Raw genomic sequence first — 11,866 nt, 5'->3', positions numbered from 1 at the left:
CCCTCAGAGGAGGACCAGCTCCAGCATGGAGCACCTCCTTGCAAGAGTGCGACTCCAGCCATTTGCCTGACAATGTCCCCTGCCACCTAGCTCCTGCCTTTTGTTTCTCCATGAACATGGTTCATCACAGTTCTCCTCACGGGGGCCTCTCGTGTCTCCCGTGTCTCCTCCCATGTGCCTCCTCCTGTGTCTCCTGCCTGCAGCGTCTCCTGCCCGTTCTTCAGGATGTTGGAGCAGAGGCACCATGGGCTCCTCTGACTGCCTGAAGTCCTGGTGCGCAATGGGCTCTTGTCATCTGTTGCAGAGTTGGCTGGAAGTGGCTGAGCCTGGCCCAGGGCAGCTCGTGGTCTCCTCGCACACAGGGCCCCTGCAGAGCCCTGCTCCCAAACCGAGCCATCTGTGCCCAGCACGGCCCTCACTCACATACACACACACGCACACACGCACACACCCGCACTGTGGCTCCCTCCAAGAACTGCCCTTAGACACTCAGTCGGTCCTGTCGTTGGCCCTGGATCCCCTGGTTTCCCAGTTGTCTCACGCACACGCGCGCGCACACACACACACACACACACACACACACACACATTCACCAAGGCCCTGCCCATGGGGGCCCCTCCAGCCCCCAGGATCCTCCTGCAGGGCAGAGCCCGGCAGGGCCCCCACAGGTGGGGACGGAACCAGGCATGCCGTCACCACGGCCCACCTATGTCATCATCAGTGACCTCAGCACCGCTGTTCCAGAGCCGTTGGAAGACCGTTGGTGGGAGAAGGGCCAGGAAGGTGCTCTCCGTTCCTGCCCGCCATGAGCCAGCCGGAGCGGCTGTGGATGAGGAGGAAGGCGGCGCTGCGCATCAGGAGGAAGGTGGGCCCGACCGTTTGGGACCGCTGCGCCACCCTCCTGCCGAGTGCCGCAGCCGCCCCGGAGCCCGTGGAGGTGGAGCGCGCGGAGGAGGAGGAGGAGCCCATGCAGGTGGAGCCTGTGGAGGGGCAGCCCGCCCCGCAGCCCCTGGACCTGCCCCAGGGGCCAAAGAGGAGGAGGAGGCGCTAGCCTGGCAGAAGGCCCCCGCTGCCCACAAGCCAGGGCACGGCCCCCCAGCAAGACCAGGCTGGGGCTGGCACTCAGCCCAGGGGAGCCGAGCCCAAGGCGCCGGGCTTGGAGGCTGAGGAGCGCCGGGCTGCGCGGCACCTCCTGGCCTGCTCCTGACTGCCGGGCACCAACATCTGCCCGGCAGAGGCAGGGCCGACCACGGGGCCACCTCCCTGCCAGGACTCCCCTCCACCTCCACTGCAGGATGGAGACAGCACCCAGGAACGGCTCCCACCACCCTACCACGGCTCTCTTCAGGCGATAAGTTAGTTAGGATTATTAGTATTTTAGGATTAGGAAGATAAGTAGTATGAAGATAGTAGTCTTAGTGGGTTCTTAGGCAGTTACTTAGAGAATTCTTAGAGCAGTTGCGTGGGGGGTCTAAGTTCATAGGTATTTGGCTAAGTGTAGGATAGAGTTCTTATTTTTAGTTCCCCTTGGGTCAATTATTTCTTATAGGCATCCTAAGTAGCATTGGTCATAGTTATTGGTTAGAGCTATTCGGCACCATTAGGAGCATTAGTCCTAGTTATTAGTTATAGTTATTCTTAGTCAGATTTAGGGCATAGTTCTTCTTACCGTAGGACAGTTCATATTAGGGCCCTGTTATAGTGGCCGACAAGCCTAGTTTCCATAACAATTTTGGCACCCCCGATGGGACCCTAGGCAACCACTGTCAGGGCCTCTCATCTCCAAACGATCATCTGGCGCCATCGGGTGAGTTCACCTGGGATCTTTGGCACCGAGAGGCACCGAAAAGGTGAGTCTTAAATTCCTGCCTAAATTCTAAATTCTGGTCTGGGAACAGTGCACTGAAGGGGTATGCGGGCTGATCACCGTAAGGCGTACCAGGGGCAGGGGGTACGCAGGCTGGCCACCGTCAGGCGTACCAGGGGGACGGGTGCAAGTCCCATCCCCAGGGTTAGAGTGGGTTTTAAGTCCCAGCTTGGTCCGGCCGGAGAAGGGGTGCGCAGCCTGATCAGCAAAAGGCGCACTGCAAAACTGTAAGACAGAAATCTAGAGTCACTGTGACTGGTGTGAGCGTGAACAGTGCTCTGTGTGTGAGTGCGTATAGCTTGGGAACCGATCGGGGCACCCATTGGCTGAGGAAGCCGCCCGCTGCGAAGGGACAGCAGTCCTCGCAGTTAAAGACTCGGGGGGTGGGAGTGTGGTTCCCAGAGAGTGAGAGAAAGAGTGTGTGTGATTAAAGGAAAAAAAAAAAAAAGAGTTGGTCCAACTATGTCAGGAGGATTGCCCATTCCTGACAAAGAAGGAAAACTCAGCAGAACCCAGCAAGGGACTTTGGATCAGCAGGCTAAACTGTCCCACGATTTTTTTTTTTTCCACTAAAATGCAAAAGCGCCACAAAAAAATTATCATATCACAAGGGACTAGGCCCAAAACTTTATTCAAAGTTGCCCTGATTGCCAAAATGTATCCCTGTTACCACCCTACTTAGGGACCAACCCTCGAGGCCTGCAACCCTGCAGTATTTGGCAGACAGACGTTACCCATTATCCCTTATTCAGAAAATTGAAATATGTCCATGTCTCTGTAGATACCTTTTCCCATTACGTTGTCGCTATTGCCCATTGTGGGGAAAAAAGCCGTGATGTATGTCGTCACTGGCTTGCCTGTTTCGCCACAATGGGGGTTCCCACTCAAAACTGACAATGGTCCCGCATACAACGAACGCGGGCATTTCCTCAAACCTGGGGGTCACTCACGTGACCGGAATTCCCTATTCCCCAACTGGCCAGGCAATAGTGGAACGTACCCATTGTACTCTAAAAGACATGCTTGAAAAGCAAAAAAGGGGGAATAGCCCCGGTGCCTCCCCACAAGAGCAGCTCTGGAAAGCCTTATATGTTCTCAACCTCTTAAACTGTTATACAGACCAAAGTGCAGTTAATAAGCATTTCTCATGCCCAACGTGGCGAGGACAGCCTCAGGTTCACTACAAGAACCTGGAAACAGGTCAATGGAGTGAACCAGTAGACTTAATAACATGGGGGAAAGGTTATGCTTGTGTCTCCACAGGTAATGGGCCTCGTTGAATGCCTGCACGGCTGATTCGACCTGTTGACGCATCCCTCAAAACACCAAACGAGGACTGAGAGCCAGTTAAGATGAGCCCATTTCAGGACATTTTCTGGCAATACCTGCCTGCCTCGTGCAGGGTCAATATCGATTCATAAAAGCTTACCGCGACTACGCGACCTTACTAATAAGTTGTAGATAGAATCAGAGTGGAACCCTTTTGAGGGACAGGACTGGACGTTAGGTTTGGGGTCGTGGGTTAAGAAGGTACTGGCGTGTGGACTGGTAATCTTGCTAAGATTTCTAGCCCTTGCTATCTATCTTCCCTGCTTAATAAGCCTTATGCAGAGAAAGACTCGAAGGGCTTTGCATCAAGTACTTGTTGTACAAATACACACTGCACTGGCAATATTTAGTTTAGAAAATAAAAAAGGGGGAGATGTAGGGGCAGACAGCGAGGGATTGGACAAGATAGAGTTAAGGAGCCGAAAGCCTTGGGAGGAATAAATAGCAGTATGTAGATAAGGTAGTAGCCGCACAGGATGAGAAGGAGTGATGATGGGAACATGACCTTTGAGAAAGTACCGATCTGGGCTAGAGCTTATATAAAGGACTTGCTTGCTTGAATAAAGTTGATTCTGATCCAGCACATCGGAGTCCGTGAATCAGACCGCCACAGTGTTGGTCTGTCTCAGGTGCCCGAACCTGGCATTTGTCCTTGCTGAATGGCATGAGATTCCTGACAGCCCTTTCCTCCTGCCTGTCTAGGTCCCTCTCAAAGGCAGCCCTCAACAATAAGACTGCTCCCACGCAGTTTGAGGTCATCTACAAACAGGATGAAAGTTGTTCCCTCCAGGTCATTCGTAAGGGTGATAAGCAGGACAGGCTCCAATGGAGACCCTGTGGTGCTCCATTTCTCTTCTGGCCTCCAGGAAGAGCACTACCCACTCACCACCACCCTCTGAGCCTCATCATCCAACCAGTTATTTGGCCAATTGGTTGTCTACCCACTGAGATCATAAAGTCCTACTTGGTGTGCGAGTATGCTGTGGGAGGAAGTGTCAAAAAGCCTTCCTAAAGTCAAGGTAACAGACGTTCACTCTTCATTCATCCACGACTATAGATTTTTTTTTAACACAGAAGGACATCAGGTTGCTGAGGCATGATTTACCCTCAGTAAATCTATGCTGACTGTTCCCTGTCACCACCTTCTCCTTCATTTACCCAAAATGGGACCCGAGATGGATTGATCCATGACATTCTCCTGATCAAAGTGCAGCTGGAGAGCCTGTAGTTCCCCGCACTGTTCGTTTGGCCTTTTTTGAAGATGGATGCAACATTGGCCTTCCTGCAGGCATTGGGACCTTCCTGAGCCTCCACAGCTTTCCAGGACGATAGAGAGGGGCCTTGCTAGATAGAGGCCAGTTCTCTCAGCATCCTTGGCTGCAGCCCATCCAAGCCCATAGATTTGTGGTCTTGCAAATAATTCCTGACTCTACCCTCCTTCATTCCAGGTTGTTTTTGTCCTGGGGAGTCCTTAGTATAGGCACAATGGTGTGGGAAACATTCTTGGCAGAGCCTGAAGCCAAGGGATTGAGTTCCCCACACCTATCTGCATCTGCTCTGACCAGATTCCTCTTCCCCACTTCGCTGGACAATATTTCTGAATTCCCCCTTTGCAGCCTCTCCCTGCTGCCCATTCCTGTGTGCTGCCTTTTTGTACTGTTGTTCAGTTGTGCATTTAGCCACCCTGTCTCCTGAGATATCTGCTTGTTCTGCTGGGTATCAGAATGGGCCATTCTTGAGCTTGGAGGATGCTGCCTTAAAGAGCTGCCAGCTTTCCTGAGCTCCTTTTTCCTTCAGAGCTGCCTCCCATGGGATTCCTCAACCAGTCTCCCCAGTAGGCCCAAGGCTGCTCCTCTGACATCCAGAGTGTGGACTTTGCTACTCTTCTTCCTTGCTCCCCTCAGGAGCAGGAGCTCCACTACCTCGTGGCCACTGCAGGCAAGGCTGACACTGATTATCACACCCCTAGTCATTTCTGCCTTCTTTGCAGGTTCCAGGTCCAGGAAAGTGTCACCCTTCTTGACCTGTCCTGCTTAGCTGTGCTCGGAAGTTGTCCTCCACACCCTCCAGAGTCCTCTTGTACTCTTTCCATCTTGCTGCATTGCCCTCCCAGGGAATGTCAGGGAGATTAAAGTCTCCCCATAGGAACTGGGGTCTGTGATCCACAGACTTCCTCAGGTTGCCTAAGGTTGCTTTTGTAGTTCTGCAACAGCTTGTGCATCTCCCCTTCCTCTTGTTCTGTGGCCCAGGCTTTGTGCCTTTGTGTATATTTGGGCTGCAGAACCTCAGCTGTGGCACCAGGGCTGAGTGCAGCGCTGTTGCTGTGAAACCTGTTCCCAAGAGCCAAGGACACCGTGTATGCAAAGGCCAAAGTTCAGCACAGAGACCTGCTGGCGTAGAGTGCAGATAGCAACAAAATGATGATATGAGGCACCCACTAAGGGAGCAAAGCCTGCAGTACTCAAGGCCAGAGAGAACCAGAGCTGGGCCATGCAGCCATGGCAGGAAAAGTGTTTTGTACCCAAGGTGACTTTGCAGCACCTTGGGGCCTGTGACGGAGGTGACTGGATGTCCAGGAAGGACAAGGTGCCACTGAGAATATCCTTGGGCCTGAACAGCCTGCAATCTAGCCACGCTGTAGCTGCATCGTTAGTACAGTCCCTGTTCATATCACTGGGGGGTGAGAAAAGCTTTAGGGAGAGGAGAACTAGATGGATTGGAGAGTGTAGGCATATGTGTGGAGACCTTGGTGCAAAGTACCTTCCATCTTTGCAGCATGCTTGGATGTAGATGCGATAGACTTTGCCTGAAGGCAGTGGTGGGAATCCTTTGCTTGGGAAGAGGTAGGAGACTCAAGATGCCCTGGGGCATTTGTCCAGCTACCACTCCAGAGTGGCATGATTTTCCTGTAGGTCCTGAGCTGTATCTGCTAGAAACATGGTGGTTGTGCTGGACACCCTGTGCATGTGACATGGCCCTGCAGGCCTATTGTCATTGCATTAAACCAAGTGTGTGCACTGAATGACATCAGCTGTTTGCAACATCAGGATCTGCACAGGTCTCAGCTTCAGGGTGAGTGGAGCTCTTGCAGGAGTAGGCAGCTACTGTCATTTCAAATGGCCAAGGAGATTCTCCACCTGGCAGCTGATGCCCCAGAAAGATGTGGGTTTCAGAGCTGTTACATCAGAGCAAGGAGAGACTGGTACATGTCTTGGACTACCTCTGACACTTCAAATGTCAGAAGCTGTTTGTGTATGACCAGCTGACTCCCACCCTCCATCTCCATTGATTACAATGGGAGCTTAGACAAGAAGCAGACAGTCACACTATGCACCCCAAAACTTGGGCAAGGGGAATCCCACCTCCTGTGAGGCTGTGGAGGGCATGAGAGGGAACTGAATCCTACTGCATCCCGGGAGCTTCCGAATCGGTATTTAATGCCTAGCTTGACCCCTCTAAACTAATTGCTAAAGCATGAACAAATGAACTCCCTTCTTCTCCCTGGCTACGTGTCCTGTCTTCTTATGACATGGGAGCAGGCCCTTCCAGAGTGGGACATTTCCACCTGTCCCAAAAACCATCTTGTGATGAGACAAACTGGAATGCTGAACTCAGTCTCTCTCCACTGTTTAGGGAGGGACCATCGGTGATTATTTCAGGCTACTTGAATGGAGATTTTCCAGGGGTGACCACATGATCTTCCAGGAGATGTCAGCCCTGGAGCCCCAGGAACTTCTTGAAGGTGCACAGGGCACAGAGAAAGTCACGTCTTTGCTGGGCCTGGCTCCTGGGACTTCAGGAGCCCATAGCAACCTGGCAGGCACTGCAGAGAGACAGCTCTGTCCAGGAGTAGCTCCTCTTAAAGGAGCAGCAAGACTCAGGGTGCTGCCTGCAGGCGCCAGGATGAGAGGAGCGACTCAGAAGTGAAAGACAGTCAGCAACAGGAGGACAGCTGAGAGCAGCACACTCTGAGCAGAAATCCACACTGCCCTTGACACAGTAAGTCTCTGGCTGCAGGGCAACACTGCTGTGGTTCCCAGAGGTTTCTTCTGCAGCTGGCACCTTCCAGAGCTGATAGGGTCTGTCAGGGCGGCTCTGCCAGCTTCTCCTGTTTGGAGCAGGTGGTGCTTTAGAGCGGAGATTCCCAGCCGCACCGTCAGATTGACAGGGCATCACAGCTACCTTCTTGAGGGGATGGTGCAGGGGTGTGAAGCCAGGGAGTGCACCTATGTCTGCACGACCTGTAATTCGGAGCAGTGTCCCTGTGCCCCAGGGTGCTGTGCACCCGGGGCAGTGACTCTACTGCCTGTGAGGGTCAGCACTCAGCCTGCCCAGGGAACTCCCCATGGTGGTGCTGCAGGGAGAAGCTGTGGGTGGAAGGAGTGACCCACATCGGGGCAGGTTCATTCTCCTGCTGAGAGGGTGCTGCATGGCTCAGGGCTGCTCTCAGCTCTAGCTCACCCCCAGGACATTTTCTGAAGGGGACTTTTCAGGAGCAAGGTATATGTTGGTCATACGTGCAAAGGGCAGAGCTTTCCTTCCTGAGTCTGTGCTTAATCTCCCCATCTTTTGACAGGGCTGCAATGGAAACAGAGGTGTTTAGTTTAGACAAGAAACTGCGACTCCTAAACTGTTTCACCACTGAGAGATCAAAAGGTCTGCAAGGAACCTCAGCAAATCCCTTCAGCCACCCCTCTGCGTACACGCAGCATCACCATAATCTTTGTTAGCCTCCTCAGGGTTGGTCTTAGCTGCTCCTTACACATGCAAACCTGAAGATATCTGCCCCTGGGACAGTGCCAGGCAGCAGCGGGATAATGCATGAAAGAGAGGAAACTTCTCACAGGAAAGGCTGTGGGAGGGTGGATGTGGGCAATTCCCTGACAGTTTCTGCAATGCAGATGCCTTCCCCTGAGCCAGCCCCTGTGTCCCCTCTGCCACCTAGCAGAGCCTCTGCCTGCAAGGCCACAGCATCCAGGGCATGAGATTTTGCAGTCCAACCTCCAGGAGAGCAGGTGTGCCTCTCTCCTGTATGTGCCCATTTTACCACTGCCTGACAGAGTGGCTGAGAGCAAAACCTCCTCTGCAGGGGGATGTGCACAGCTGAGTAAGATGCAGGCTTTCCTGCGTGCCCATCTGGAGGTGTTTGCATGGGAGCGAGGGGTCCAAGACCCCTTCTAGCCTGTGGGTCTTTGGGCCATGCAGTCTGTAGGGCTGGAGAATGTGCTAAGCCTCCCTAAGAAGACATCCTCTTTTGGGCAATGCACTAACCCAAACACTTTTGCCCCTCAGGATTCTCTAGTAATGGAAAAAGCCAAGGATTTCTATCCCTTCAATAGATGTGCCCCATGTGTGGTGAGTAAGCCCCTCTGCTGCAGCCCTTCTTCTGGAGAATGGGTTGTGAAGATGTTGCAGACCCCTTCCCCATTAGGAGTAGGCTTAATCAGAGAGAGGATGTGGACACAGAGCTTGCCTGTACCCCCTGCCCCACAACCCCTATTGTGGCTGCAGATGTGGTGCAGGTGGTAAACTGATGTGAGGATAGGATCTATCTTAGTGGAACGAGGACCTCTGCGATGGGTCCTGTAACCCCTGCCTTCATGTGCCTGTTTTCCTCCCTTGCACCGAAAGGGAGCTGGGGGTGGTTGATTCGGATAGAGACACCTCTGTTCAGAAGGGTGAAAGAGGAGATGGATTCCTCCCAGGGTTCTTCTCTTTCAGAGACTTATGGGCTGGATGCTAATGTCATCTCTTCCTCAGGACATGGAGAGTATTCCCACGGGGTCACTGTATGAAATCCCCCTCACTCAGCTCAGGTCATCCATCCCCAGAAACTGCCCTCCCACCCCACCCCCAAATACATGTTGCTGTTTGCTATCTGCATGTACCCAGTGTGGCAGAGCATCTGGTGAGTGCTAAGGAACTGAAGTTACAGATGAGTTTCAAATATGAAAAGGCAGTTTTGTTCTGGGGTCATGCTTGTGGTTTTGGCTGGGTACCAGGGCTACACTTGTGTGCACACCCAGAGCACTTCGGTCATTAGCTCCTTGCCTGGCCCAAGAATTTCCTGGCCAGTCATCTGCACAGGTGAGACAATAGGTTGTCCTGAGACGATGGACCACCTTGAAACTAGGTGCTTGACTGGACCTAGGCAATTAAATATTTGACTGAGAGTTATGGCAGCCCTGCAGGTAGGAATTTCTGTAGGTTGTAGAAATCCCCCCATGGCAAATCTTGCTGTGTCTAGTCCAATTTGTATGCTGAAATGTGTTGATAAAAATCCTGGGTGGGGTATCCTGAAGTGTCCTTGCTGCAAAAGTGATCAGAGTGTGCATAGCTAAGACATTTGTAAATAGTCCATACAAAGTGTTCCTGCAATTATTGCCACATACTATGTGGTTAAGGTGCATCAACAGCAATGAATTATGTATGTGCTGGGTGGTCACGTGGGTTCCCAGACAACTGGAGTAGAACTGAGCCAACCAGGGGTTCAGGAGTCTCACCTACTCCTGCTGACAGCACTGCAAGGACACTTTGTCACTGCACAACGACTGACCATCCTGTTTTGATTCTGAGTGTGTGTGTAACAAGCAGGGCTGACTGCTCTGGAGCCCATGGACAGAGGACCCTGTTCCCCATGGTATACTCTGAAAGCAGAGATTAGAGCAGAAGTAGAGGAGGTGAAGAGAGGTCCTCCTGGTAAGGAGAAAGGACGTGTGGGGAGTTGCTCTGAGAAATGCTGTGGGTTTTGTTCAAAGTCAGTCCTAACTTGTCAATATCTTTTCCTCCCTGCACAGTCCTCCAAAGCGCAGAGGCAGCAAATGTCCAACAGCAGCTCCCTCAATGAGTTCCTTCTCCTGGGCTTTGCAGACAGGCGGGAGCTGCAGCTCTTGCACTTCTCGCTCTTCCTGGGCATCTACCTGGCTGCCCTCCTGGGCAACAGCCTCATCATCACAGCTGTAGCCTGTGACCACCACCTCCACACCCCCATGTACTTCTTCCTCAACCTCTCCCTCCTTGACCTTGGCTCCATCTCCACCACTGTCCCCAAATCCATGGCCAATTCCCTGTGGGACACCAGAGTCATTTCCTACACAGGATGTGCTGCCCAGGTCTTTTTCTTTGTCTTCCTAATTTCAGCAGAGTATTCTCTCCTCACTGTCATGGCCTATGACCGCTTTGTTGCCATCTGCAAACCACTGCACTACAGCACACTCATGGGCAGCAGAGCTTGTGTCAAAATGGCAGCAGCTGCCTGGGCCAGTGGTTTCCTCTATTCCATGCTGCACACTGGGAACACATTTTCCATACCACTCTGCCAAGGCAACACCATGGACCAGTTCTTCTGTGAAATCCCCCAGATCATCAAGCTCTCCTGCTCAGACGTCTACCTCAGGGAAGCTGGGCTTATTGTGGTTAGTATCTGTTTAGCTTCAGTGTGTTTCATTTTCATTGTGCTGTCCTACGTGCAGATCTTCACTGCTGTGCTGAGGATCCCCTCTGAGCAGGGCCAGCACAAAGCCTTTTCCATGTGCCTCCCGCACCTGGCTGTGGTCTCCCTGTTTGTCAGCACTGTCATGTTTGCCTACCTGAAGCCCTCCTCCATCTCCTCCCCAGCTCTGGATCTGGTGATGTCCGTTCTGTACTCAGTGGTGCCTCCAGCAGTGAACCCCCTCATCTACAGCATGAGGAACAAGGAGCTCAAGGAGGCACTGAAAAAACTGATTCAACTGGTACTAGTTCAGCAGCAATAGGCTGCTCATCCCTCTTTGTAAGTGACTTGAATTTATCTCAGACAACTCTTGTGCTTTGGGCATTCTCCCTGTGATAATCATGTTTGTACAGAAGTGTTTGAATTCATCCCACTTCTCCAGAGGCACAAACCCAGCCTGTCTGAACAAGAGGCTTTCTGTGAATATGTCTATCACTGTTTCGGAGCTGGCCTGGTTCTAATAAAAGACTATTTCCTCAGTGCTGTGCTTGAAAGTTGATTTCATCTTCCAAGGCTGGAGCCAATAATTCACTCAAGGTTTTTCACCCTGAAAGGGCCTGTTGCTTTTCCAGGGCTCTCCATGGGCTCAAGGCAATGAGCTCATGGGGTGCTGTGTTAGGGAATGAGGGATGCATTCAGCTCTCACTTGTGGGTGCCCAGTGTTCCTGGAGGTGCTGAATGGTCAAGCGGTATCTGCCTGGGACTGTCTGCCCTATGGCAGGGCTGGTGACAGATACCCACAGTAGGGACCCTGCAGGCATGGGGAAGGGAGCCTGGAGAGTGGTTCATGTCACCTTCATTGAAACACCGTGGACTCACTAGGGACACACCTGGACACAGCCTGAGCCATTTGAAATGTCCTCTGATTGCTCAGAGCATCATCCACACCACAGACCCCTTGGTAGGGGTTGTCAGGTGCAATGGTGCCTGTCGAGCTGGGCCTGCTTCTCGCCCCAACCACCATGGCCAGTGTGGAGTCACCCCATGGCCCTGGGGCACCACAACCCGCTCGCTCTGCAGAGCAGCACCGCCAGCTCGGGGCCCTGCGGGGAGCATAGGGGAGGCTCCAGGAGTGGCCAGGCAGGCCAGCACTCATGCACTCCCTGGGGTGAGGACACACATCGGTGGGTTTGTGGGGCAGAACCAGGTCTCGTGGAGGGGAAGCAAGACATGCTGGG

This window comes from Dromaius novaehollandiae, unplaced genomic scaffold (assembly GCF_036370855.1).
Source record: "Dromaius novaehollandiae isolate bDroNov1 unplaced genomic scaffold, bDroNov1.hap1 HAP1_SCAFFOLD_31, whole genome shotgun sequence".
Lineage (NCBI taxonomy): Eukaryota > Metazoa > Chordata > Aves > Casuariiformes > Dromaiidae > Dromaius > Dromaius novaehollandiae.
This window is presented reverse-complemented; position numbering follows the sequence as displayed.